The following is a 26,837-nucleotide window of genomic DNA, read 5'->3' as shown; positions in this document are numbered from 1 at the left end:
AGAATAGGAAATGGTAATTATATTTATACAATTAAAATGCCTTATTAATTCACTTATCAAGATAAACTCAACTGAGTGGGCTCCACAGGTTAAAATGAAGTACCATTCAATTCTGTTGCCACATATAGAGAAAAATAAATTGTAAACCTCACACAATTACTTTAAGGTTCAAACATCCTTAAGTGCTCTTAGAAACCACTCAACTACAAGTAGACGAGATTTACTTACATTTTTTATGAATCTGGATTTTTTTTAGGGTGCTGTAATTTATTAAAACACCTGACGTCAAACTTTACCTCTCCCAGAAAGAGAATTCCTTTAATGTAACTTTGTCAGTATTATTCAGCTCCTGTTGGCCACGGAGATCCTCTCACTGTCTCTGCTCAGCTCCTACTGACCAGTCAGAACAATGACCTCCAAAACTCAGTGATTCTGAGATACTGGAAGAAAAAAAAAAAAGAAGAAGAAGATTGAGCAACAAACATTGTATTCATTTTCACAAATATTTAACAAGACTGGCCCAGTGGCTGGGCTGTGAGCTGCCAAGGAGAAGACCTGGGGTCAGCTCCCTGGGCTGGTGGAGACTGAGGATGCTGTGAAAGGAGCACTCACCTTTTGGCATACATCTAGTTACCCTACAGAAACGATTAGTATGCAAGAAAGCACAAAATCCTGAAAAAGAATACGTTACATTAAATACTTCATTAAAGTCACTCGTTGCCGTTCAATTTATGTAACTTTAGTTGGAGACCAATTTCCTTTCCTCAAAAAAAAAAAATGAAGCTTAATTCACAGAAAACTGTGCTATATAATTTATGTAGCTTGCTTCAAAATTTACCAAATTATTAACAATTTCAGTTTTACCACATGTCAAACTGTTTCAGGGTTTTCTCCCATAGAGAATAAATGATGGGTCTGTCAATGGCTTAAAATTGTACTAAGTGAAAATTGTACGTTACACACAGTTTGAAAAGAACAAGGACTCGGGAACTTAGAAGATACGACACAAAATTGAAGTTCTGTTTCAATTTGTAAAGACTCCTTGTGACATTTTTAAATTACTTAGACCGCAGAAGTTTGCACTGCAAACTTCAAGGAGACAGAGGGGGGTCAAATCCCCCCTCCATACACAACACACACACACACACACACACACACACACTCCCAATGGTTACCCCCTTCCCTCCAAGAAACATAGAACATGACAGCAGGTAAAGACCACACAGCCCATCTAGTCTGCCCAGTCTCTCCGGCTCAGCTGTGCAATCCCTTCCTATCCCTCGGAGATCCTCTGTCCTTGTCCCACATTGCACTGAAGTCAGATACTTTATTTCTCTCTACCACCTCCACGGAATGTATCCTTCACCCTCCCTGTAAAAAAATTTTCCCTGAGATTACTCCTGAGTCCGCCCCCTTGCACCCATATCCCATGATTCCTCATGCCAGAGCCTTCTAGCTGTTGAAAGACTGTCTCCTGTGCATTTTGGAGTAGATTCTCCACACGAGCAGGCCGCGTCCATGGGCGCACACTTCCCAGCGCACGCACGTAGACGAGCCGATTTTCCACCGTGCGCACGGTGGAAAACCCGTGGGCCGCACGCACATGCGTGCCAGATTTTATAATCCGCGCGAAAGGGGGGAGATTTCTGTAATTCCCATGCGGCAACGCTCCCCAGTCCCCTCCCGATTAAGGAGCGGACTGGGAGGGAACTTACCTACCCCCCTACCTAATCTCCCTTCCCCTCTCCTCCCCACCCCCTAAACCCGACTTTTTTTTTTTCTTCTTCTTCTTTTTTTGCAACTTACTTCAGCTCCCGAGCTGAAGTTGCGCGCACTGGCAGCCGGGACAGCGAACAATGGCGCTGTCCCAGCCCGCCCCTTGCAGGAAGCCTGGCACTTGTGTGCCTACCGGCCTTTACGCAAGTGGCTGGACCTTGTGGAAAATCGGCTCGCTGCGCGCAAGGCCCGTCCACGCGGGAAAAGGTTGGAATTTTACTCGCAGCCGCTGGAAAATCTACCTGTTTACTCCTTGGAGGGTATTTAAATGTCTCTGTCTTCGCTCTCCTTTCCCCCAGGGTATACATGTTTAGATCTTATCCCGTTATACGTTATGATGAAGACCACTGACCATTTTAGTAGCTGCCTTCTGGACCGATTCATTCAGTTTATGCTCTTTTGAAGGCGCATTCTCCTGAATAAGTAAGCACTCAAGTACTCCAAATAGGGGGGAGGCCTGAGCTGAGTGCCAAGAGCCTGTTGACACTGCAGCCTGGGCCAAAGATGGAAAGTGAGCCACTGTTTCGGCCTGAGCTAAGGGAAGCCATTACCAGGAGCATATGTCTCTCTGTGGTAATCCAGGGGAAGGTGTAAAAAAAGCTGCGTAATCTGCAGCCCAGTCCACAGCAGTGAGAAACATTCTTTGCTGCCTCCAAACGTGGCAGTCAGCCCAGAATGGCAAGACCAGCACTTTTCCCCTGGAGTGTGGCTACAGTATACCACTGCATTCACCAACATCTTTGTCCTCTAAACACTCGTCTAATTTGCTTTTGAATTGATTTAGCGTCATAGCCCTAACCATAGCTGCTGGCAAAAATGAAAGCTACCACGTAGGCTACAACTCGTTCCTCAGACGACTGCTGGCAAGTGTTGCAGCTACTTTTAATTGCCCTGCAGACTGCCAAATTCTTCTTTCCCATAGCATGCTCCCTTTACCAATGTGCTGTGATGCCAATTTCACGTCCAACTTAAACAACCCAGCCTAACGAAGAGCTTGCTTAAAGCGGCAGACTGCTCTTCTTCCAAGGCCCCTTCCTGGGCTTACGCTGCTACATTCTTATGCATCAGCGTTCTGCTCTGGATTTGCTAATGGCTGACTATCTGAAACGTTCAGTTACCATCTCATAATGAAATCCAGAAGCCGTCTTCCGCAAGGACATACAGAGCCAGGTGGAGGAGACAATCTTTATGAAAAACAAATAAAGGAAATCAAGCCTCTTGGATTCCCGCTGAATAAATAGCTCTGCCTTTATCTAAATGCTAATTTTCCGATTCTGTTCATGCTGGTAGAAGGATCTATTATGCAGTATCTTATGATAGAATGCAAATTAGTGGCAAATTATTAAAGATTCTTAATATCTTCTTTCTTTCAAGCGTTCTTGCATAGTTTTCTTTATCGGTGCTTCCCTATTCCCCTCTCTCTCTTTCCATCCCTTTTGTATATTTTTTACGTTTTGCAACCAAATTGAATTTTCCTGCTTTTTTTCAAACAAATTCATTCTGGCTAAAATATTCTTTGAGAAGATGTTGCTAGAAAGAGATACAATTTTTTTCTTCAACTTTTTTCTTCAACTTTTTTCTCACTGTAAATGAATTTTTTTTTGGCGCAGCAGGAAGAATATGATGGATGAAAAGACTTTTTAGGTGGAAGCAGAGGGTGGCATGAATGGAGAGAATTTCCAGATTAATACCAGAATTCAGAGTACCTGAAATCAGTCTCATTTCTCATTCTTGGCTATAAATTCTGTCAAAACTAGCATCCACTTTATGCTGAGAAAAGGAACAGGTGGCCAGTTAGTCTTACCACAGTGGCCAGTGTAAGAGGGGAGAGAATCTCAGATGCAGTCTTTAATAGTAGCAAACACTTTGCAGAGCTGTAACTACAGTAAGGATTTTACTGGTTAGGACAAGCAAGCATATTGGCATACCTGGGAACCTTTGACTTCCAGTCACCCTGACATTACCATGGATTAGTGGGGGGGAAAGAGGGGAGGGCAACTGCATAGTGAGACCAGATGCTCACAAATTTGCTCTCATAAACACTCTTACATGTTCACACTTACTTTCACTGCTCATTCTCTCATGTCCATTTACACCTTTACTTCTGCCATTCTCCCACCACCACACACACGCTCACTCACGTCTCTCCCTCTTCCATACACGCATGCCCACTCACTTTCACACCCATGCTCACTTGCACTCATCTCTCTCCTACTCACCTACATACACTCTCAGATCTCTTCTTCCTACACAAATACACACTCACTCACTCTCACAGACCTGCTCATTCATTCTCTCTCCCCCCTTTCAAAACCCATTAGCAACAGCAGCCTCTAACTTGGGCTCCTGGAGCAGCAGCAGCTTCTTCCTTCTCCTCCTGTGCTGCGGAAGTGATCGCTGCTTGTTTCTTACTCCTCGTTTGATGCAAGGGCAGGAAATCACAATGACGATTGGCCAAGGCAAACAGGATGGGGCGGGCAAGTGGCTGGATACAGGAAACAGGCTGTGCAGGAGCAGGTGGTGTCACGAGGAAGCGAAGTTAAGAGTTAAACAGGTCCGGAGATGGTAGAAATCACTGTCGAGTTCCTCCTTTTTCAGCCGCGCAAGATCAATGACGTTCCTTTCTTCTTTCCAGGTCCAAGCACATTGGTTTTGCTGCAGCACCCGGAGATTTCCGGTATTGGCCCGGAGACCCAGTCATTCTTTTGTAATTCCAGAGTCTCCGGGACGAATCCGGAGAGTTCCCAGGGATGCATATTGGCACCCCTGTCCCCTTGCTCCCACTCAGATCTCCTCTTGTCTCTCCCTCTACTCTAATCCCCAATCCTTTTTCACTCTCTCCTCCTTTTACCCTAACCTGAATGTTTGGAGGAGAGCGTCACTCTTCCTGGCCTTTTCATCTGCTGCCACTGTCAGGGCCAAATTGGCCAGTTGTACGGTGACCCCCAGGACAGGCACGGGCTGTGCAGGGCAGAATCTTCTGCCTGACCAACCACCTCCCCCTTGGGTTGAGCCTTCAGGTTCTGGTGACCAGCAGGACTTACGCTGGAGGTGCACTGTGAATGAGAAGTCACCCACTAAGGCAGGACTAGCTGCTGGGACAAACAGGAAGAGTGCCCACAAAAAAAAACACACAAGACAGGGATGTACCACAGGACAGACAGGCAAACAGAACAAACCCACAGTCAGGACAGGACCAATAAACAAGGCTAAACAAGGCAAAAGAACACAGGGCCTAAACCTAAGGCCACAAACATTCAAGAAGAAATAAAACAAGTAAAGACACAACACAGAGACCAGGCCATAATAATGAGGCCAACACTTAAAGCAAGGATAGTGAGAGACTAGGAAACCAGAGGCCACAACTAAAGCTATGAAGACCCAAGCTGAGGCAGGGAGCAACATGCGAGGCAGGCTTATATGGGAGTGGAAGTGCTGAGTCATGCCACAACATGGCTGCAGCAGGACCTCCAAGCCATAGTAGCTTGGAGGACCGAGGCAGCATGAACATCACCTACTGAGGGCCCCTGCAGGCAGGAGGGCAGCACTGCAACCAATACCCTCACACTGGCATATACATGCTTTTTAGATATTTTTTCCCAATCCAGAAGACTTTATGCCCTGGGCAGCCTACGCTTAGTTATAGCCCCTGATAATTTGGCTGAAAGAAACCACCAGCCCTTCAGTTTCAGCTGTTTCCCAAACTGACTCGTGAATGACACCACAAGGAGGGCAATTTTCAAAAGCATGTACTCAAATTAAATAAGTATTTTCAAGGGTAAAATGGACTGACTAAAACTGCCTTCTTGAAATGCAGCTAAAAGTGCACTATATCTTGGTTACACAGTGTGCATACATTTAGCTGTGTTAAAATGAGGTGTCTGTGAGGGGATCCAAGATGGCTGTTGTCGCACTGATTTAGTTACGTGGGTCATTTTTAGCGCGCGGTTCTGATAGAGCTTACTCACAGTAAAACATTGAATATAGAACAAGAAAACACAATCATTAAAACAAATACTCTTTAACAATCACAGAATAATGTCATGAATAAAAATGCCCTGTATATTCCTGCCAAGACAAAAACAATAAAACAAAGCAAGGACAACAAAGCATTAAACAATAAAAAAAATGGCAATTTAACCATTAATCCAAATGTCAGCGAGCGCCTGCTTGAAAAATCATGTTTTTACCAGTTCCCTAAAATGTAGAAAATCTGTCTCTAAATGTGTCTTGAGGAAGAATATATTCCGAAATAGGGACCCATAACAGAAAAGGATCTATGTCAAGATTCTATTATATGCAAGTCTTTAATTGTAGGAATAAATAATTTATCTTTTTTTTTTTTTGTGGATCTCAAGACCACCTAGATATATACTCCATGACAGAAGACTTCAGGCAGTCTGAGGACCCCTGAGGAAGAAAATGGCAGTGAACCTGAGTTCACTATCTGGCGAATTAATTTTGAACCAAATCCAACCTCACATACCAGTTTGTCTTTATCAGTAATGTCTACAGAAGATATGAATTTGGCCTGTTCATGTAGTGCATAGGTATGATAACTGTATTGGTCTTTAGAATTTTGCATTTCAAATACATGGGCAATATTATTATTATTATTATTATTATTATTATTATTAAAGCACACTTACCAGACTCTTGACCATTGTTCCAAATTTTTGAAGTTGAGACGTTCTGGTTGCCCCATCTCAAGAAAGACAGCGAATCTAGAAAAGGTGCAGAGAAGGGAACAAAAACGATAAAGGGGACAGAACTGCTCCCTTATGAAGAGAGGCTGCACAGATTAAGGCTCTTCAGCCTGGAAAAGAGACAGCTGAGAGGGGACATGGTAGAAGTTTCTAAAATCATGAGTGGGGTGGAATGGGTTATTAATAAAGTATGGTTATACTTATCCTTTCAAGTAATAATAAAGCAAGGGAATATGCCATGAGGTTGATATTCAAAAGCCAAATAGACAGATAACTGAAAAGTTATCCATATAAATGGAAAAATGGTGATATTCATCGCTGTATGCGGCTACATTCTAGCCGCATAAATTGGGGGCAAGCCGAAGAAGGCGATGGGAGGCGTTTCTAGGAGGAGCGGAGTTAGCCATGTAACTCCAGTTGCTCAATAGGACTTTCCTAAAGTTAGTTGGATGTACAGTACTTATCTGGCTAGCTTTAAGAGAGCCGGGTATATTCAGCAGTGCTGCCTCGCCGCTAAATATCCTGGGTAAGTTAGCCGGATAAGTGTATCCGGATAACTTAACTAGCTGCTCCGCAGCTGAATATTGGCCGCCATATAGACGGTAACTTTCAAAGTGGCACGCAGGCGCACATGTGCATGTTTGTTGTCCCACGCCCAGGGATGTGGGTATTTTATAACATATGGACATATATGCGCATATCTATCAAAATAGCCAATTTTAAGTGTACATTCGTCTGTTTGCACAAAAGCCACTTCTACTATGTAAGTGGGGAAATTTTAAAAGGGACATGCACCAACTCCATTTCATCCAATTACCAGTTAGGTCCTTCAACCCTTCCCCCCCCCCCCCCCCCCCCCCAACCCCTGGTTTGATAGCCTGAACACCCCCCAGTCACCCCAGACCCTTTACACCCCTTATATATGGCTCATTAGTTTTTGTTTGTTGTTTTGTTTTTTTAACTTAAGCACCATCCATTGCAGAAGTAAAGTTACATGACAGGTGCGCGTTGGATCGCGTAAGTATTTCCATGCACATTTCTGGTTCAAGTATCAAAATGCCCATGTACTGCCCATGCCCCGCCCACACCCCACCCCTTTCTGAGAAGTTCCGAGATGTGTGCGCAGTGGCATTTATGGTGCTGATCCAGGCGGCTTTTAAAATCTGCTCGGTGCATGCAAACCCGATATATTTGAGCGTGTGTTGGGCTCTTAAAATTCACCTTAAAGCTAATAACCAGCAGATTTTAAACATATTGTAGAAAGTACTTCTTCAGCAGGCACACAATCAAACTGTAGAATCTGTTGCTACAGGACATGGTCAAGGTGACTAGCATTTACTCTTTCGGATAGTAGAAAGACTAGGGGGCACTCCATGAAGTTAGCATGGGGCACATTTAAAACTAATCGGAGAAAGTTCTTTTTTACTCAACGCACAATTAAACTAAACTCTGGAATTTGTTGCCAGAGGATGTGGTTAGTGCAGTTAGTATAGCTGTGTTTAAAAAAGATTGGATAAGTTCTTGGAGGAGAAGTCCACTACCTGCTATTAAGTTCACTTAGGGGGTCATTTTCAAAGGAGTTACGCATGTAAATGTGACATATTATCGTAGCAATTTTCAAAAGCTATTTACTCGAGTAAAGTGCACTTACTTGAGTAAATCCTATGGACAATTCAATGGCATATATTGTAGCAATTTTGAAAAGCCCACTTACTTGAGTAAAGTGTATTTACTCGAGCAAAAACCAGTTTTGCTCGAGTAAATGCTTTTTAAAATCCACCCCATAGAGAATAGCCACTGCCATTAGCAATGGTTACATGGAATAGACTTAGTTTTTGGGTACTTGCCAGGTTCTTATGGCCTGGATTGGCCACTGTTGGAAACAGGATGCTGGGCTTGATGGACCCTTGGTCTGACCCAGTATGGCATTTTCTTATAACGGGTTTAAGAGAGGTTTGGACAAGCTCCTGTAGGAGAAACTCAGAAACAATTATTAGCCAGATGGACTTGGGAAAGCCATTGCTTACTCCTAGGAGTGAGCAACAAGAAATAAATGTACTTTTTGGCATCTGCTTGGTAGCTGTCATCCCAACTGGCCACTGTGGGAGACAGGATGCTAGGCCTGATGGACCTTGGTCTGACCCAGCATGTCACATTACATTCTTATGTTCTAACAGTGTTAGAAAAATTGTTGTCTTCTGTTAATCTTTGCTTTGGAAATCATTTGTGCTGTGCAAATAAATACACTAGGAGGTCAATTTTCAAAGCGTTGCTCGCGCTAAAATGACCACACGAGCACATATGTGGGTCACGCTCGAGCGATACAGATTTTAAAAAGACATGAAGTACGCAGGTTTATACCGGCGCAGGGGCAGAAAAAGGGCGGGGCATGGGCGTTCTGGGGCGCAGCCAACAGTTACATGCGTAACTCTATATCTTAAAACCGTAAACCACAGCACATGTCAGCTTGTTATCTGCATAACGTTACTGCTGCTCCAGATGAGGAGCAAGTCGTCAGATCTCGAGTTTTAGGGCTTACAGGATGAAGAACCAGAGGGGTCTGGAAGATCTCGATATTAACTGGGCAACATGGTGGACTAATTGGAAAAACTGGGTTGTCCCTTGCGTGAGCATGTTATTTATTTATTTATTTAAAATTATTTATATAACCATTTAGCAATAAAATATTGAACAAAACGGTTTGCAATATATAAAAGACAAAAACAAATGAAAAAGAAGAGTAGGAAAATTACATACATAAAGTTTTATAAATAGATAGACAAACATTTTAAAATAATATTAAAATCTAATTAAAGTCAAAGGAAGGGAAAAGAAATGAGATGTGATAGATTAAAACAGAGTAATGGTAACGACTGTGTATAATGGAATTAAGTGAGGTTTGTGTCGGAGATGGCAAATGCTTTTGAGAAAAGGTATGTTTTTAGTGATTTCTTGAATTCTTTGGAGTTTGAGATTTGACGAAGAGGAGTCGGTAAAGAGTCGGTAATGGACCTGCTACTGAAAAAGCTCTTTCCCTTGTGATATTTAAGCGAACTAGACGTATTGATGGAATATCTAGTAAATTTTTGGTTAGGGATCTTAAATGCCTAGATGGTTTGTAGATCTGGAGAATGGAACAGAGCCAAATCGAGGATGGGTTATGTAATAGTGAGTGCACAATGGACAATATTTTATAAAGGATTCTGAATTTGATGGGTAACCAATGTAGAGAGTATAGCATTGGGGTGATATGACTTTTGACAGGTGAAACCAGTAAAATATGGGCAGCAGAATTTTGTACGAGCTGTAAAGGTTGGATTGCAGAGTCTGGAAGTCCCAAGTAAAGCCCGTTACAGTAGTCCAATCCTGAGAAGATTAAGGATTGGAGAACAGAATGGAAGTCACGAAAAAATAGAAGCGGGCGTAGGCGTTTGTAGATGCAGTTTAAAGAAAGAGTTTTTGACTGTTAAAGAAATGTGTTGTGACATAGACAAATCTGAGTTTAGTAAGACTCCCAGATTTCGAGCATTAGTGAGAATTGATATGGAAGTGCCATTTAAGAGAAGGTGTGCAGGAGGACCATTTGATTTAAAATCCGCCTACATACGTGCATAAAAGTCGACAAAGTCCTATGGAAGACACATGCACCAGCTGTGCTCAAGTAACCTCTTAAAATTAGGAGCATACTTACATGCAGATGGTGTATTTTAAGACATATACACCCAAGTGCGCACACGATTTTAAACCCCAGCGTATCTTTGCTCACGCGCCGATATGGACGTGTATGGGCACACGCGTGTTCATTTTGCTGTGATGGATGGGCTACACAGGAATGAAAGAGAAGTAAAAATGGGGAAAGAAAATTGCAAACGAAGCTCCAGTCCCAAATAGGCTGGCTGGCTAGTTTTCATCAGCTTCAATATTTAATACTTCTATTTTATTCACATTTACTTGAAATCCAAATGTACCTGAAAATAGATCTATATCCTGAATTAAATGAGGCATAGAAGTTGTAGGATCGGCCCTATCTATCACTGTGTTGTCAGAATGTAATGCCATTTTATGGTCATATTGGCCTACATGAGTTGCTGTAATTGAACCATTCCTTCTTATTTTACAGGCTGGTGGCTCTATTGTCAAAGCAAACAATGGCGGCAGTAACGGGCATCCCCGTCTGGTTCCACAAAATAGACTAAGCACATCTGATTTAGTGCCACTGACTGAAACTGCTGCTGTGAATCGGAATACAAAACTGACATCCATGTCAAGAATGAGACCAGATTTACATCTTTAAATAAAAGCACCAAGTTATTCCATTGCAGCCCACCCAATAGCTTTTGTGGCATTTAACAAAAACAATGAGAGATTTTCCAATAGACCTCTGAACAGTACTCGGCAATAATCAGTTTGATTATTGACTCCCCTCCCCCCTACCTGCTATTTCTTTCTGGTTTTAACATTTGCCACAGGGGATGAAAATGGAAAGATTAGATAAGTTTGGAATCAGGAAAGTATAGACAGATTGTCAATGTGCATGGGAGAGATTCTACAATGTATTACCATCTGATATCAAGGAGCACCTAAAGATAAACCATTCTGTGAAATGGCACTGACATAACTCTTATCCAGGGTAATGCATATAGTATGAATGGTGAATGAGTGTGAAAGGAGGATTAAAAATGTGTTTCTGGTTAAAATCAGTGTTCTTTTTTTCCTACAGAGAAAGGTGTCGGTATTCAGATGCAGGGCCATCCTCAGAGAGGAAAGGTGGGGTAAATCAGCGAAAACGCCTTGTGCCCTGCCTCTACCTGGTAACCCTGCTCCCTAGAACTGGTTGCAGGGTTCGGTCATTGCATGATCCTTTCCCTCCCTCCCACTGGCAGAAAGCAAAGGAGCCTCGCTTTCAAACCTATTCGCAAATCAGCATTTACGCACATAAGTGGCTGTGCAGAGATAAGCTCCAAGAGTACACGTGTATGTTTCAGCACACGTTGATATTTCCAATGCAAAAACACATGCGTTCTCCTAAAATATACACGCGTGTATATTTTAGGTGAATGTTATTTTATATACCAGTTTACAAAAGTGTCTAAATAAATAAAGTATATAAAAAATATAACATGCACACGTAATAACTGATTTATATGCGGAGGCAGGTATTTTATAAAATGTGTGTGTTTACCGTTTTGAAAATATTTGCAAGTGTACTTGAGATCACCAGTTCACAGATACCCCTGCCAGGTCATTCAGACCTCTCACCCAAAAACTGCAGGTAAGTCCGAGTCAATTAGCAGATGTAAGTCCGAGTCAATTAGCAGATGTAAAAGTGTAAGAATAAGTTCTGTAATGTATACGCGTATATCTCTTACAAAATAGCAATTGTTGCATATAATTATTTCCGCCTGCTTGGGAGTAGATGCAAATGTGCATGCCTACATTTTAAGTGCACACTTTTGAAAATCGAAAGTGTGGGCATAAATGGTTTCCCCATCCCCAACTCTGCCCCTAGGAATGCCTCTTTCAAGTTTGTGTAAAAGTATGAACATAGCATGTACATTCCCCATGGTAATTTTCAAAAGCCCCTTTGAGCATGTAAATACTTTTGAAAATCAGACCCTCCATGCACCAAAGTCTGATTATTTGTACTTATGTACACTAATACTTTTAGGGCCAGATTTTCGTATCTACGCCCGATTTTATAACATCCGGGGTTGGCGCGCAAGGGGGTGCACACTTGTGCACCTTGCGCGTGCCGAGCCCGAACGGGGAGCCCCGATGGTTTTCCCCGTTCCCTCCGAGGCCGCTCCGAAATCGGAGCGGCCTCGGAGAGAACTTTCCTTCCGCTCCCCCACCTTCCCCTCCCTTCCCCTATCTAACCCGCCCTCCAGCCCTACCTAAATTCCACCCCTACCTTTATTTTTTTATTTACGCCTGCCTCCTGGCACACATAGGTTGCACGCGCTAGCCAAGTACCTGCGCGCAATCCCCCGGCACGGCCGCTGTGCCGAAGGCCTTGGTCCTGCCCCCGGACTGCCCACCCCGCCCATTCCCCGCCCCTTTTTTCAAGCCCCAGGACATACGTGCGTCCCGGGGCTTGCGCGCGTAGCTGGGCCTATGCAAAATAGGCTCAGCGCGCGCAGGAGCGGGTTTAAAAGGGTTACGCGCGTAACCCTTTTAAAATCCACCCCTTAGGAGGTCATTTTCAGAGTTACAAAGGTAAAAATAAACATGCACATGCATAAGTAGCCTGTGCTCGCACAATCAATATTTTATAAAGGTCGAAATGACACGCATACTTTACATTTCGCGCACACATATACGTGTGTAAAAAAGGGACAGTCTAGGGCCAACAGTTACGATCTTAAGGTTCTATTTTAAAAGACACACTTGTGTACATTTGGCAACTTCCTTGCATAATTTCACACCTGATTATCTTGTTTATTTTGTATTATTGGCTGGGTGGAAGGTATGAGTGAATTGGGTAGAGTTCAGATTGAAGAACCAGGAAGGTCTGGGCGTCCTGGAGGAGGATTAGGATTAGTAATTAGTAAACTGGTTATTTTCAATTACGCGCACGCTTTAAAATATGCTGACTTACTTACATGCGTAAATCTGGTTTTACCCAAATAAATTCTAAATTTATTGTCACGCATAAAATATTACTATCATTTTCAAAGGAGTTACACGTAAATGTGACATACTATTAGAGCAATTTTCAAAAGCTATTTACTCGCATAAAGTGCACTTTCATGAGTAAATCCTATGCACAATTCAATGACATATATTGTACCAATTTTCAAAAGCCCGCTTATTTGAGTGAAGTGCATGTTCACACGTAAAAACCCAGTTTTACTCAAGTAAATGCTTTTTAAAATCTGGTCCAGTATGCATGGATATTTTTAAAATAGGTAGGGGAAGTATATGAATTCAATGTATTGAAATGTATTTATTTGATTTATATTCTACTTTTCAGGCACTTCAAAGCAGATTAAATTCAAGTACTGTAGGTATTGCTTGTTCTGGATGCATTGCATGTATTCGTGTGTAAGCATACATATGATGTATATTCCGGAGTAAAGATACGCATATTCTATATTATGGGTGTATATGATACGTGTGGGTTATAAAATACTATCATAGATCTACGTGCGGCAATATATGACACTGCGCATAGCTGTTTGAAAACTATCCTCCCTGTATTCAAGCTGAAAGTATGCTTTTAGCATGAACGGTTCATATGCAAACTGTAATGTAGCACACATTACCTGCTATTAGTTAGGTTGACTTAGAGAATAGCCACTGCTATTACTAGCAACGGTAACATGGAATAGACTTAGTTTTTGGGTACTTGCCAGGTTCTTATGGCCTGGATTGGCCACTGTTGGAAACAGGATGCCGGGCTTGATGGACCCTTGGTCTGACCCAGTATGGCATGTTCTTATGTCATTTTGCAGAAGCTTTAGTGATTTGGCCCCGGTTATACATTTCTTCTCACCTAGGAAGCTCTTCTTTCTTGTGGTAATATTGCTTTGTAAGTACCAACATCAGCATCGAACAGAATCAGAGAGGCAGCAGTTTCTGATGTAGCTTTTGTCTCAGGGAGATGCTATAAGTGACTGTTATCTTCCCGTTGCTTTCCCCCCAAATAGGATGGAGATAAATTAACTGATGATTGGCACTTTTCTTCATAAAAAAAAAAAAAAAGGAGTTGATACCTAGGGCACTTGTTATAACCATAAACTGCATAAATTGGAGTTAGAAGCCACAAAGCGACCCGACAACTTAGGAAATTGCGCTTATTAAAGTGTGACTTATACTGCTTGAGAGCTCACTGTAATGGACTAAGCACTGATTAAGCTGAAGGCTTTAGTTTTCTTATCTATTGAGAAACTCGAAATGTCGTTTTTTTTCCAGACACATTCTAGATGGTGCTTAAATCCATTCAATACACAATGAAAGCAGAGGAGGCTTAAAAACAACAATACGGGGTAAGCAAAGATTTCAGAAATAAGGGAAAGACGTTAAATCCTCATTAGGCATTTATGGAAACTGGACCAGTAGGGTGGGGGCCGAGAGAAAATTGACATAAAGCAGCTTAGCGAGAAAGTAATTAGCAGCTCAAAAAGGACACACAGAACATCATGTAGCACTGAACATCTTAACGAAGAAGGTGGGAGCTCAAGTGTAGATAAGAACCTGCTGACACGAAGAGAGTGCGGCTGCCAGGAAAGGTGTAACAGCCAAGGCTAGAACTAACATCCATCTGGGCTCTGCTGTCAAGAGGAGAGCGCCTCCTGCTGGCCAACTGGAAGCAAGCCCCCTTTTTGCTCCGAATTTGCTAAGGTTCATGCATTCTTCTTGCCACTGGAGGGAGTTCAATTTATACCACCTTGTTGAGGGATTTTTGCAGAGAAGATTTTAACACGTCCAGTCTGTTTTACCAGAAAAGTAAAGACTGCATTTTGCTCATGTAGCCCTTGTTGAGGGGTCAGGGTTCAAATGCCTCCAGGTTTACTTAAAGTTTTAACTTGCAAGTACATTTCAGCAATTCAATACACTTGAGTTTTATGCTCAGCAGCAGGGAACCTGCTTCACGCTGTTGACAGTGTTTAATAAACTGCATTCTCACTCGTTTATTGGCTGTTTCTAAGGTAGCCATAGTAGAAGGAAAGTACACCAAATATTTTCTGTCAATTTAGTGCCATTCAAGCAAGTGCAACAATATTTTTCAACAAAAGCAATTCGACTATTTTCAATAATATCTCCTGCTGCTCTCCTCCTTTACTCCTGAGGACAGACTCTTCTTCCATGCTGCTCTCTTCATATCGTCACACATGAAATGATACACAGCAAGCAATACATACACAAATGTGCTCAAACCTCTTATGGTGCACTGAACCAACAGTCTTGAGTCCAGAACACTAAAAGTTAAAAAAAAACAAAAACAAATATGATGTAAAGATATTTTAATCATCTTGCTTCACTTTCATGTGTTAGGAAGCAGACTGTTTACACAAATATATTTTCAAGATTGAAAGACAGGAAATTAACTACAAGGTTGCTTTTACTTCATACGTCCTCAGATGTAGTTAGCCTGTAGAACAGTGTAGGTTATGCCAACCAACAGATTTTACCCTCCTTAGTGAATGGGTGCCGGTGATATCTTATCTACTAGGGATGTGCACAGACAAAATCATCATTTTGGTTCTTTCATTCATTTCATAAGTCGTCAAAATTCATTTGGTCATTTCAAACAAAAAAAAAATGTCATTTATTCATTCCATTTGTTTTCCATTAAAGGCAAAGGGGGAACAATGCAGACCATTTTGGGCTCCAAAACTGGGATTTTTCTAATGAAACTTGTGGGTAAAGATCATCAGAAGGGGGGGAAACAAACATGCCAAGACACCGAAACCACAAGGTTCATCTGCATATTTCTCCCAGCAGAGGACTCCAGAAGCCACCGCGAGCTATCTAGGCTTAGCTTCCACAGCCCTGCCCTCTTTCCAGCAGCAGAGGACCGGAAGGTGCACACCTATTGGTGTGCTCCACATCACCTCTATAAATTTGCAACAACAAATTTGATACACTAATAGGTAGCTATTTCAAAACATGAATCAATAAGGCATGTAAGTAGAATAATTGTATGTTTTGAGAATCACTGACACACAAATATAAAATAAATCAATAGACTAAAGTACTTTAGATTAGTTTGCACATCCCTACCCCCTTATAAATGTTAAATTGTTAACTCAACCAAGTTAAGATGCAAGCAGTAATCCAGCAGCAAGGGGGGGGGGGGGAGTGTCTATCCAGTCTTTTGGTCAGAGTGCCACAAGTATGACTATCTGCCAATTGATGAAAGCTTGTGTTACGCCCGGTCGCAGACGGCTGCGACCTCTCATGCTCACCTCTTTTTTCCCCGCACCGTCAATCCTAGGGCGAATGACGGCCTTCACCAACCACCGCCAACCTCTCCGGCGTTCCCGGGATGGCGTGGGCACTGCCGACCGCCATCTTGCTTCTGGAATCACCGAAAGCACGCGCGTGCAAGGGCCTCCTTTGTACAAATCATGGTGGGAACCTCGGGGGCATCCCCTCCCGACGATGTCAACCCACTACTGTACTTAAGCTGACCGGCCCTCTGCTATTACGAGTTAGCAAGGACTTCTCTCGTTGCTAAATCCGCTCCATTCTTGGATCTCCAGTTCCAGTGTCTCCTCTTGTTGTTTGGATGCTCTGGGTACCCGCTCCTCAGGGGGCCCTTCAGCGTTCTTGCTATCCGCTCCTCGGATGTCCTTCCTGCCTGGGACTTCTCCTGGAACTTCCTCTGTGAGTACCTTCTATGATACCAGCCTTACTGAAGCTTACTACCGTGAACCCCGTGCCTCGGGCCACTACCGTTCCTCTTCAGTGACTATTATTCCAGCATATCCTGAGTTGCAGGGTATTGCTGCACCTACAAGACTTACATCCGGGTTCCTGCACCTCAGACCTTCCTATACCTTCATCATCAGTACAGTCATCCTCGGTGTAGCCCGCACTGCGGACCACCACCGGACCTTCACCCCAGCGGTGCCACCCTGGGCATAACCTATTGCTCAAGAACTGTGTTTATTACATGCCCCGTTCCATGGGCTATGCTTTGTCTTTCCTCTCAATAAAGTCTCTCCTACAGCTGTGTCCTACGTCGCTGAGACCTCGCCCACTGACGGTAAAGGCTCACAGGGCTCCTCCCTGTGGGCAGAGACATCTCTCATCTCGGCCCATGGTTCACATTCTTACAAAACCATAACAGTTTGTATGTGTGCATTCGGTGCAAAGAGCCCCTAGCCCTCGGAGAACAAGTTCAATCTCTAGATGCTAAGGTGGCAAATCTGGAGGAGTTAAGGGAGACAGAGAGGTATATAGAGGAGAGCTTCAGGGCATAGTAGGCAGACCCATCTCCACTCTGGCAGATTCTTTGCTGCCTTGCAGGGGAAAGGTCACTTGGAAGGAGAGCATCACTTTGTTGTGGCATGAAGCAATCCGGTAGCTAGGACCTGCCCTCAAGATGATGCAGTATTCTCTCGCACCGAGGATGTGTCTCCAGAAGTATATGGGCAGAAAGGAAGTGTTAAGATGGCCATTGTAGTTGATGATTCAATCATTAGGAATTAGATAACTGAGTGGCTGATGGTCATGGGATCACTTGGTAAATTGCCTGCCTAGTGTGAAGGTGGTGGACCTCTTACATCACCTAAATAGAATTTTAGACATTGCTGGGGAGGAGCTGGCTATCTTGATACATGTGGGTACCACTGACATATGAAGTGCAGTAGAAATGTTCTGGGATCCAAATTTAGGATTTGAGATAAAATCCAAAGCCTCCAGGGTAGCATTCTCAGAAATGCTCCCTGTTCCACATGTAAGAATCCAGAGGCAGGCAGAGCTCCGGATTTTCAATGCATGGATGAGACAATAGGGTAGGAAAGAAGGTTTTAGGTTTGTTATGAACTGGGCAACATTTTGGGGAAAGGGGAGCCTTTTCTGAAAGGATGGGCTCCAATTTAACCAGAGTGGAACCAGGCTGCTTACACTAACCTTTAAAAAGGAGATGGAGCCGCTTTTAAATTAGATGATGGGGGAAAGCCAACAGTCGCTCAGAAGCAGATGGTTCGGAACGATGTATCCCTGAAGGATACTAACAAAACAGGAAGTTAGGGCATCTTGATAGAGAGGTTGCAATAATTGCTAAAATAGCCCATGTGCTTTTAAGAGCAGACAGAGCAGAAAGATTCCAAATTACCCCGTCAACTGATAAGCAGGTTGTTAATGAAAACAAAAAACATACTTTGAAACGTCTGTATACAAATGATAAAAATCTAAAAAATAAGATGAGAAACTTAGCCTGCATAGTACTGAATGAAGAAGCAAATATAATTAGCATCTCAGAGACTGAATGAAAGGAGGTTATCCAATGGGCACAATCAGGGTCTCAAACCCCCTCTTCACGTGGTCTGTACCATCAGCCCCTTATCTATAGAACCACCAGAAGCCTAAGACTTAGCATGTTCTTACCACTCAGTTGTCTCACCGGGTAGCGCATTTATAAGTCTTTAAGTCTTGGTCTACAATTTCAACAAATCAAAACAGACAAGGGGAGAACAAAATCCCAAAGAAAAATAAATGTCAGCAAATCTTGCTCTTATCTATAGAGGATCAAGATTCCTAGTCTGGCCAGTCTTCACTGCTTCACAAGCCTCCTCCACGGGGAGGCCCCATCACCCTCACCTCCCAAGGGAGACTGCCATAGCTCTCCCGAGGTTCCCTTTTTATAGGCCCTAGGCCTTTCCCCTGATCTATCCCGATTATCCCAGTCATCCTGCCTGCCCCCTTCGCACAGCTGGAACTGCTTTCTGGACTCTCTTGGTGGAAGAAACAAAAGGGTGTTTCTCTTCACCCTCCCTCTTGAGTTTTTTCCCCATTGATTCTCTTGTTCTCAGTGTGGAGACAATGACATACACTCCATCACACTCACCTTTATCCACGTTTATTAACCCCTTCAAAGAAATGAAGCATATTTGTGAGGCAAGACTTGCTATGTTCCATTAAACCAAGTCTTTCTGTATGCTCTGAGATTTTTATCTTTAGAATAGTTTCCACTATTTTTCCCGGCACTGAAGTCAGCTCACTGGTCTATAGTTTCCTGGATCGCCCCTGGAACTCTTTTTAAATATTGGAGTTACATTGGCCACCATCCAGACTTCATGTACAATGGATGTGTTAGGATTTGTAGGTATGTGGGCCCTGGGCCAAGGTGAGAGATGGTACCACCCACAGGGAGGAGCCCTGTGAGCCTCACCGTCGGGAGGCGAGGTCTCAGCAGACGTCAGACACAGCTGTGGAATAGGGTCTTTATTAGAGAGATAGAAAGGCACTGCCCGAGCAGTGGGAAGTGCGGGAAAAGTCACAAAGTCTGTGGGGTGGGGTATACCCAGAGGAAATACCTCAGTAGAGGAGATCCGGCAATGGTTCGCAGAGTGGGGTACACCAATGAGGTTCCTCTGTAGTGATAATTCGGTAGTGGCCTGCAGCACAGGGTACATCGAAGGGATTCCTCACTTGACGATGATACAGTAGTGGCCCGCAGCACGGGGTACACCAGAGAGGGTTTCCCACTAGAGATGGTACAGTAGAAGTCCACAGAGCAAGGTACACCGAAGAGGTTTCCTATTCGAGATGGTACGGTAGTGGCCCGCAGCGCGGGGTACACCGGAAAGAATTCCACACTAGAGATGGTACAGTAGTGGTCCGTAGAGTCAAGGTCTCACAGTAATGAATGTTTCAGTTGAAGCCTCGGGGAACAGGGGTAGGCAGTAGTCCAAGGTGATAAGGCCCTCCGAGAAGCGGATAGCCAGAGACGAGGAAGGGCCCCCAAGGAGCGGGTACCCAGAGCGTCTCACGCCAAATGTGTAGGAACTGGATCGGGAAGTCCGTAGTGAGCGAAGCGGATTCAGCATTGAGGGAACTTGTTGCCAAGTCGTCAATAGGCAAGGCCAGCCAGCTTAAGTATTGTGGAGTGAAGATGTCATCCGGAGGGGACGCCCCCGAGGTTCCCGCCATGACATGCTTAAGACTGGCGCGCGCCTAAGTGATCCCGAAGGCAAGATGGCGGTTGGCAGCGCCCACACCATCCTGGGAATGCCAGGCAGGTCGGTGGTAGCTGGCGGAGACCGCCAATTTCCCCATGGTGTTAGTGCAGCAAAGAAAGATGTGAACATTAGTATTCGCAGCCGTCTGCGACCAACGAGCGTAACAGGATGATTTTAATGATAGGTTACAAATTTTAACTAATAGATCTGAAATTTAATTTTTGAGTTCCTTCAGAACCCTGGGGTGCATACCATCTGGTCCAGGTGATTTGTTACTCCTTAGTTTGTCAATCTGGCCTACTACATCTTCCAGGTTCACAGTGATTTGGTTCAGTTCATCTGAATCATCACCCTTGAAAACCATCTCCGGAACCGGTATCTCCCCAACATCCTCAATAGGAAACAAAGAAGCAAAGAATTTGTTTAGTCTTTCTGCAATGGCCTTATCTTCCCTAAGAGCCCCTTTAAGCCCTCAGTTATCTAACAGTTCAACCCTTCACAGGTTTCTTGCTTGAAATATATTTTTTTAAAGTTTTTATTATGAGTTTTTGCCTCTATGGCCAACTTCATTTCAAATTCTCTCTTAGCCTATCTTATCAATGTTTTACATTTAACTTTCCTATTTTCTTCAGATGGATCCTTCTTCCAATTTTTGAAGGATTTTTTTTTTTGCTAAAAATGCCTCTTTCACCTCAGTTACCCCAGTATTAATTAAGTACATGTCACATCAGGTCATGAGTTAAAGTTTCTAGATGAAATAAATGCTTCATGGAGCAGCTGATACAAGAACTGACAAGAGGAGAACTATTTTAGACCTAATCCTTAGTGGAACACAGGATTTGGTACAAAAGGTAATAGTAGTGGGGCCACTTGACAATAGTGATTATAATATGATAAAATTATATTTGATAACTGGAAGAAGGATACTAAGAAAATCTATGTGATAGCATTTAATTTTCAAAAGGAAGACTATGATAAAATGAGGAATATGGTTAGGAAAAAGCTGAAAGGAGCAGCTGCAAAGGTTAAGAGTTTACATCAGGCATGGACATTGTTTAAAAATATAATCTTGGGAGAGCAGACCAGATGCATTCCATGCATGAAAAAGGTCAAACAATTGCCAGCGTAGTTAAAAGGTAAATGTGAGCGAAGCTATTCTAGCCAAAAGAACATATTTCAAAAATGGAAAAGGAATCCAAATGAAGAGAACAGGGAACAGCATAAGGATTGGCAAGACAGATGTAAAATACCAATACAGAAGACAACAACAGAATTTAAAAGAAGCTTGCTGTGGAAGCAAAAACTTATAATAAAACCTTTTTCAGAAACATTCAAAGCGAAAAGCCTGTGAGGGAGTCAGTTGGTCCATTAGATGATCAAGGAACAAAAATGTCCTCCAACTGGAAAATGCACTGCAGTGACATTCTGCGGTGCCCTCCTCCAGAGCCGACAATGCCATTTTATATTACAGCCTAATCCTGGGCCTCTAGGCCTGTTATTCTCTTCCTTCTTCATCTGTCACAAAAATGACATCCTCTACCTGGAGGATATGCTTTAGTGGCATTACTGCGGATGGCACCATTTTGATGTACAGTCGTCAATGTATGGCCATACATCAAAATGGTGTGGTTGGCTCTGGAAGAGTGTACCGCAGTAATGTCACCGGAGTGCGTTCTCCAGGTAGAAAACAACATTTTTTAGATGGATGGAGAAAAAGAGGAAGCCTACTCCTGGGCCTCTGGGCCTAGGCCTGGGCCTAGCTTAGCTTTGGGCCCTGGCCAGCCCCTGGCATCAGGATCAGACCTAGGTGACTGGGATCCAGCCTCAGCTTTGGGCCTAGGTCCAGACTCTCGGCTTGGGCCTCAGTGATCAGGTCACAGTTACAGCATAAGCCCTCTTAATGACCAGGACCCAGTCTCGTCTGGGCCCCGGTGTCGGACCTGAACCTCAGCAACTTGGAGCCAGCCTCAGCCGGGTCCAGGCATTGGACCTGGCCCTGCTGAGATGGAGTCCGCTGTGGCCACATCTTTCTTCAGGCTGTGATGAGATGGGCTCCTCTAAGGCCATACTGCTTTTCATGCCATAGTGGGGTGGGCTCTGCCGAGGCTGGTCAGGATGGATTCTGAGGCAGGATGGACTCTGTTGTGGCTCCACTGCTCTTTGGGCCACAGTGGGATGGGTTCCACCACAGCTCCACTGCTCTTTGGGCATTCCCCCATTGACTTTACTTTAATATGAAAGACAAATCAAACAAAGGAACAAAAAAATTTAAGGTGGAAAAGAAACAAATGAGGAGGGGGGGGGGGGGCACCTGAAATGAATCCACAAACCAAACTGAGAGAGGAGAAAGGTGTGACAGAGGACCTTTCTCACTGCAATCACTATAATCATCACCTCTCCAGTCACATAGCTAAAACTGGCCAATCCCAGTGGAGCTGGGTGGGTAACAAGTCCTCGCCCAGATTCTCCGCCATGCTGCCTGGCAACTCAAAATTATCATCTTATACATCATCATTTATCCAGTGTGGCTTACATTCTATTTAAAAAAGGACCCTCACATTAAGCTGATATGAGGCATCTGATTTCTCCACCTCATTGCTTGTTGTTGTGTAATCATAGGTCCCTACAATTCTTTTTATATATTTTTTGTATGTTTTTTTAAATATAAATTTAGAACTTGAATATTTCCCTTCTTTCTTCATATCCATCATGCCTCAAGTTAGCATTATATGAGGGTGCTTTTTTAAATAGTATTTAAGCCATGCTGCATCAATGAAAATAAGATGTATGGAATGCTTTCTATTAGTGTATTCACTGTTTGCATTCTTTTTGGTCTCCGTTTATTACATCATACACTTTTTGGATTTTTGAAATTATAGATCATAAAGCTAAAAGCGTACAACCCTTGAAATTATTGCACAAGCATGATAATTCTCACACAGTTTGTCTGTCCTGAAAATGCACTTCAGCCTGCCAGTGTCGCATCGCTAGCCCTTCTCATACCATACACTGTACTATTAAAGCTTCCTGGGAGGATTAATCTTCTGTTATAAACCTATTGCCAATGAGATGGCATGTCACATTGGCTGGTGGGGATTGCCAAATGCCAATGCTTTGTGGCTGTTGATAAAGATTGTACAAGTTTGGCACATCCCTTTGCATAAAACCTTGTGAGTACTTTGGAATGCAGTGGATGTTAAGGATTCTGATTTCTCAATTCAAGACAAATCATTATGATGCAATCCCAAGCTCAGAGATTGCAAAATGGGTTAACAAATTAAGTAAATTGAATTTGCCACATATGGCAATCTTGTTTTTGTAAGGATGTGTTTAATATGTCTATTCAGCAAAAACAAGATAAAACAAATACTAGAATTCTGTATCTTATTAATACTTCAAGCTCAGAGTGCTCACTTTGCATACAAATAATAAAGTGAAGATTTTAAGACATTCACACAACTCCAAAATGGTTCTATTTAAATGTAACAACCTAATTATCAAAATATATAAAATCTTACAGGATAATTATGGTGAATGGATTCCCAGACATGTGAGAGCACAGAATAAATAGCTCTTGCAATCTGTGAGCTTATTGAGATGGAAAACTTTACTAGGATTAGTTCTAAGTGCTGTTTTGCCAGCTCCTATTCAGTAACATCATACAAATACCTTACAAACTATATTGGATGCCACATATATTGAAATAAATGTACTCTGAAGTAAATGATAGTTGCTGGAGGCGCTGTGATAGAAAAGGGACATTATTTCATATGTGGTGGGAGTAAGAGAAAATGCGACCTTTCTGGATTCAGATTCTGGATTGAATTGGAGCAGATAACTGATTTGAAATCATAAAGTTAAACTCTTTTCAGTCTGAGTTACAAAACTAATTTAAAATGTAGTTGTGCAGAAATAAAAGTAAAAAAAAATTTAAAAAAAAGGCGATAGCTTTTTTTTTAATTGGACTAGCTTAAAATATTTCTTGACTAGCTTTCGGGAGTAACACGCTCTTCATCAGTTCAAAACAATGGGCAAGTCAAAGCAAAAGATGGCCTGGTCTGAACCAGGTGCAAATTTAGGCATAGCCAATGTAGGTAACTGCTTCCGGCACCAACTTTTGATAAGCACCGGAGTGCTGCCGACACCATTATTATTGTCATCCAGGCCTGCTGCCATTTTCTCTCTCATCCAACTTGCTGCAAGTCAAGACCTAGAGCTAAATACAACATGGTGCCTATGAGCCAGCACATGTGCTCACACACCCTGCAGTGCTCCCTCACTGCCATGGGTTTTCCTGCTCCAACAGGGGGGGCGGGGGTGCTGCAGGGTTCAGTGCAGAGTTTAGCTCAGAGATGAAGGGGCAAGGGCCCTGCACCCTCTGATGTTTTCTGAGGGGGGGAGAGGCTTCCCCCTCCCCCTGATACCCTGCAATGATTTCTAGGAGACCCCACCCCACCCCCCAGTGCTTATGGGCACTTATATTGTAAATCCAGCCTTGGTCTAAGTGAATCATAGATTACATAGTGTGAAGGGAGCGAGTAGTTTGATATATTAGCTGAGTTATAAGAAGGTGAAAGAGAGGCAGCTAAATCATGTCTGGTAGTGAGTTAAAAAATCCAAGCATCGGTTACATCCTTATACTATAGTAGAAGAGGAGCACGAATAAGGTCCTCTAATTTACAGAGGATGCTAGTGAGAGCCTAGGCACAACAATGCAAAAAAACACACATAAAAGAGATAACAAACAACAATAACACAGAAACAACAAACAACAAAATGCAAGACAACCACCCCCACAAAAAACATCACAAAAAAATTCCAAAAATTGTCCAAAAATAATCAAAAAGGAACACAAAAATACAAAAACAGTTTCCACACTCATAAAAAAAAAGTTTTCAAAAGTCTAGCAACAGCACTCAGTTGAATAAGGGCAAGCAACTTAACTTATAAAGGCTTTGAGAAAGGTCTTTAAAAAGCCAAAAATTAAACCAATAGATGATATATTGAGAAACAATAATGGTCTTCCCCATCATAGCCAAAAAACATCCATCAGCAAAGATGGTGGTGAACCTTATTGTATTTCTCTATTTTACTATGTGTCAAAGTCTGGTTTAAATACCACGCAACAGTCACACTTTTCAGAAAGTTTTAATGGAAAGCAACAAAAGGTGAAACATAATATAGGTTTCCTGACTTACAGGCTTCAGAAAACAAACAAGGTAGTCCAGTAAGGTAGATATCCCACCAGATAGGCAAGGGCGGAAAATCAAGCACAGACCTGCATGTTCAGTGTATCCAGCTCAGATGCTGTCCTCTACAAACAAATGACATTGTGCCTTACTGGCCAGCACTTAAAAGCAAGACTTGCTAGCCAATAACTACCTCCATTCGGCATAGCTCCACCCACCATACCTGAAAACTACTATTACTAGCTGCTTTCTCAGTTCCCACAAATGAGATAGCTCCCTGTCAAAGCTTCAGACCCATGTCTCGAAGGTTAAGGTAGCTTATGATTGTATCTTATAAAATTGTTTATGAGAATTATTAAGTGGAGACATTTATTATGTTTGTGAATCAGGGCCGGTGGAGGCACTAGGCGAACTAGGCCTGGGCCTAGGGCACCGAGCATTAGGGGGTGCCGAGCAGTGGTATACCGAGCGGAGGTCAGGGGGAGCCAATGCCCCCGGGAGCGCTGATGGCTGACATGAAGGCTCATGAGGCCGCCAGTGGACCTCATCCCACTGGAAACTGAGCAGGGAACTACAGCTGTGCTGTGTGCCGGATACACACAGCAGGAAGATCGGCAGGGCCGACGGCCCGAAGAAAAAGGTTGCGTCTCTAAACCTGCAGGTGCTCCTCCTCCTTCCTGCCCACATGGCCCCGGAAGAAAAATGTTGCTGGAGCCGCACGGGCAGAAAGGAGGAGGAGCATCAGCTGCATGCAGAAGAGGAGCAGCACTTACGGGCCGCCATGAATCCCAAGTCGCAGTGGGCTGAGAAGAGGAGGAGGCCTGGTAGCAGGGCTACCACCACGGATCCCACATTGCGAGCGGCCCAAGAAGATCAGGGCCGCTGCAGAGCCCATCCTGCGGCGACCCATGAAGAGGAGGCCCAAAGGCGAGAGAGAGGCTGAGAGCCTGTAGAGTGTGTGTATATGTGCATGTGTGAGAGTGAGTTGAGACACTGTGTGTGGGAGTGAGGACCTGAATGTTTGCAGAGACAGCATGTGAGAGCCTCTGTGTGTGTGAGAGAGACAGCATATGTCAGTGAGAGCTTGTGCTTGAGCAAGGCAGCATGTGGGAGTGAGAGAGAGTCTGTGTGTGTGAGAGTCAGACAGCATGTGTCAGTGAGAGACTGTGTGTATGAATGATTGTATGAGAAAGAACATGTTTCAGTGAGAGCCTGTGCTTGAGCAAGACAGCATGTGGGAGTGAGAGAGAGCCTGTGTGTGTGAGAGTCAGACAGCATGTGCAAGAGAGAGACTGTGTGTATGAATGATTGTATGAGAGAGAGCATGTGAGAGTGAGAGCGTGTGTGTGTGTGTGTGTGAGAGAGAGAGAGAGAGAAAGTATGTGAGAATGAGAACCTGTCTGTGTGTTTGAGGGAAGAAGACAGATGGAGAGAAAAGAAATAGAAAAAAGACAATATAAAAGGAAATGGCAAAAAAATAAGATAGGGAAGGTGGGGAAAAAAAAGCCTGTGACCAACCAATTAGAAAGCTA

At 43.3% G+C, this 26,837-nt stretch overlaps 1 long non-coding RNA gene across 2 annotated transcripts in view; it reads right to left on the bottom strand.

Annotated features, from left to right (window-relative positions):
• Nucleotides 1-303: 303 nt before the first annotated feature.
• LOC115098277 overlaps nucleotides 304-26,837 on the bottom strand; it is a 123,039-nt gene continuing 96,505 nt past the window's right edge. Inside the window, exons 1-3 of one of the 2 annotated variants that reach the window (XR_003858461.1) lie at nucleotides 10,174-10,297; nucleotides 6,426-6,500; nucleotides 304-440 (exon numbers count right to left, since the gene is read on the bottom strand). This is a non-coding gene — a long non-coding RNA (uncharacterized LOC115098277). Of the gene's footprint in view, nucleotides 441-6,425; nucleotides 6,501-10,173; nucleotides 10,298-26,837 lie in introns of those variants that run through there. The other variant, XR_003858460.1, reaches the window with a different exon arrangement.

This window comes from Rhinatrema bivittatum, chromosome 8 (genome assembly GCF_901001135.1).
Source record: "Rhinatrema bivittatum chromosome 8, aRhiBiv1.1, whole genome shotgun sequence".
Classification (NCBI taxonomy): domain Eukaryota; kingdom Metazoa; phylum Chordata; class Amphibia; order Gymnophiona; family Rhinatrematidae; genus Rhinatrema; species Rhinatrema bivittatum.
Note: the sequence above shows the minus strand (reverse complement) of the source record. Positions and strands in the feature narration are given on the sequence as shown.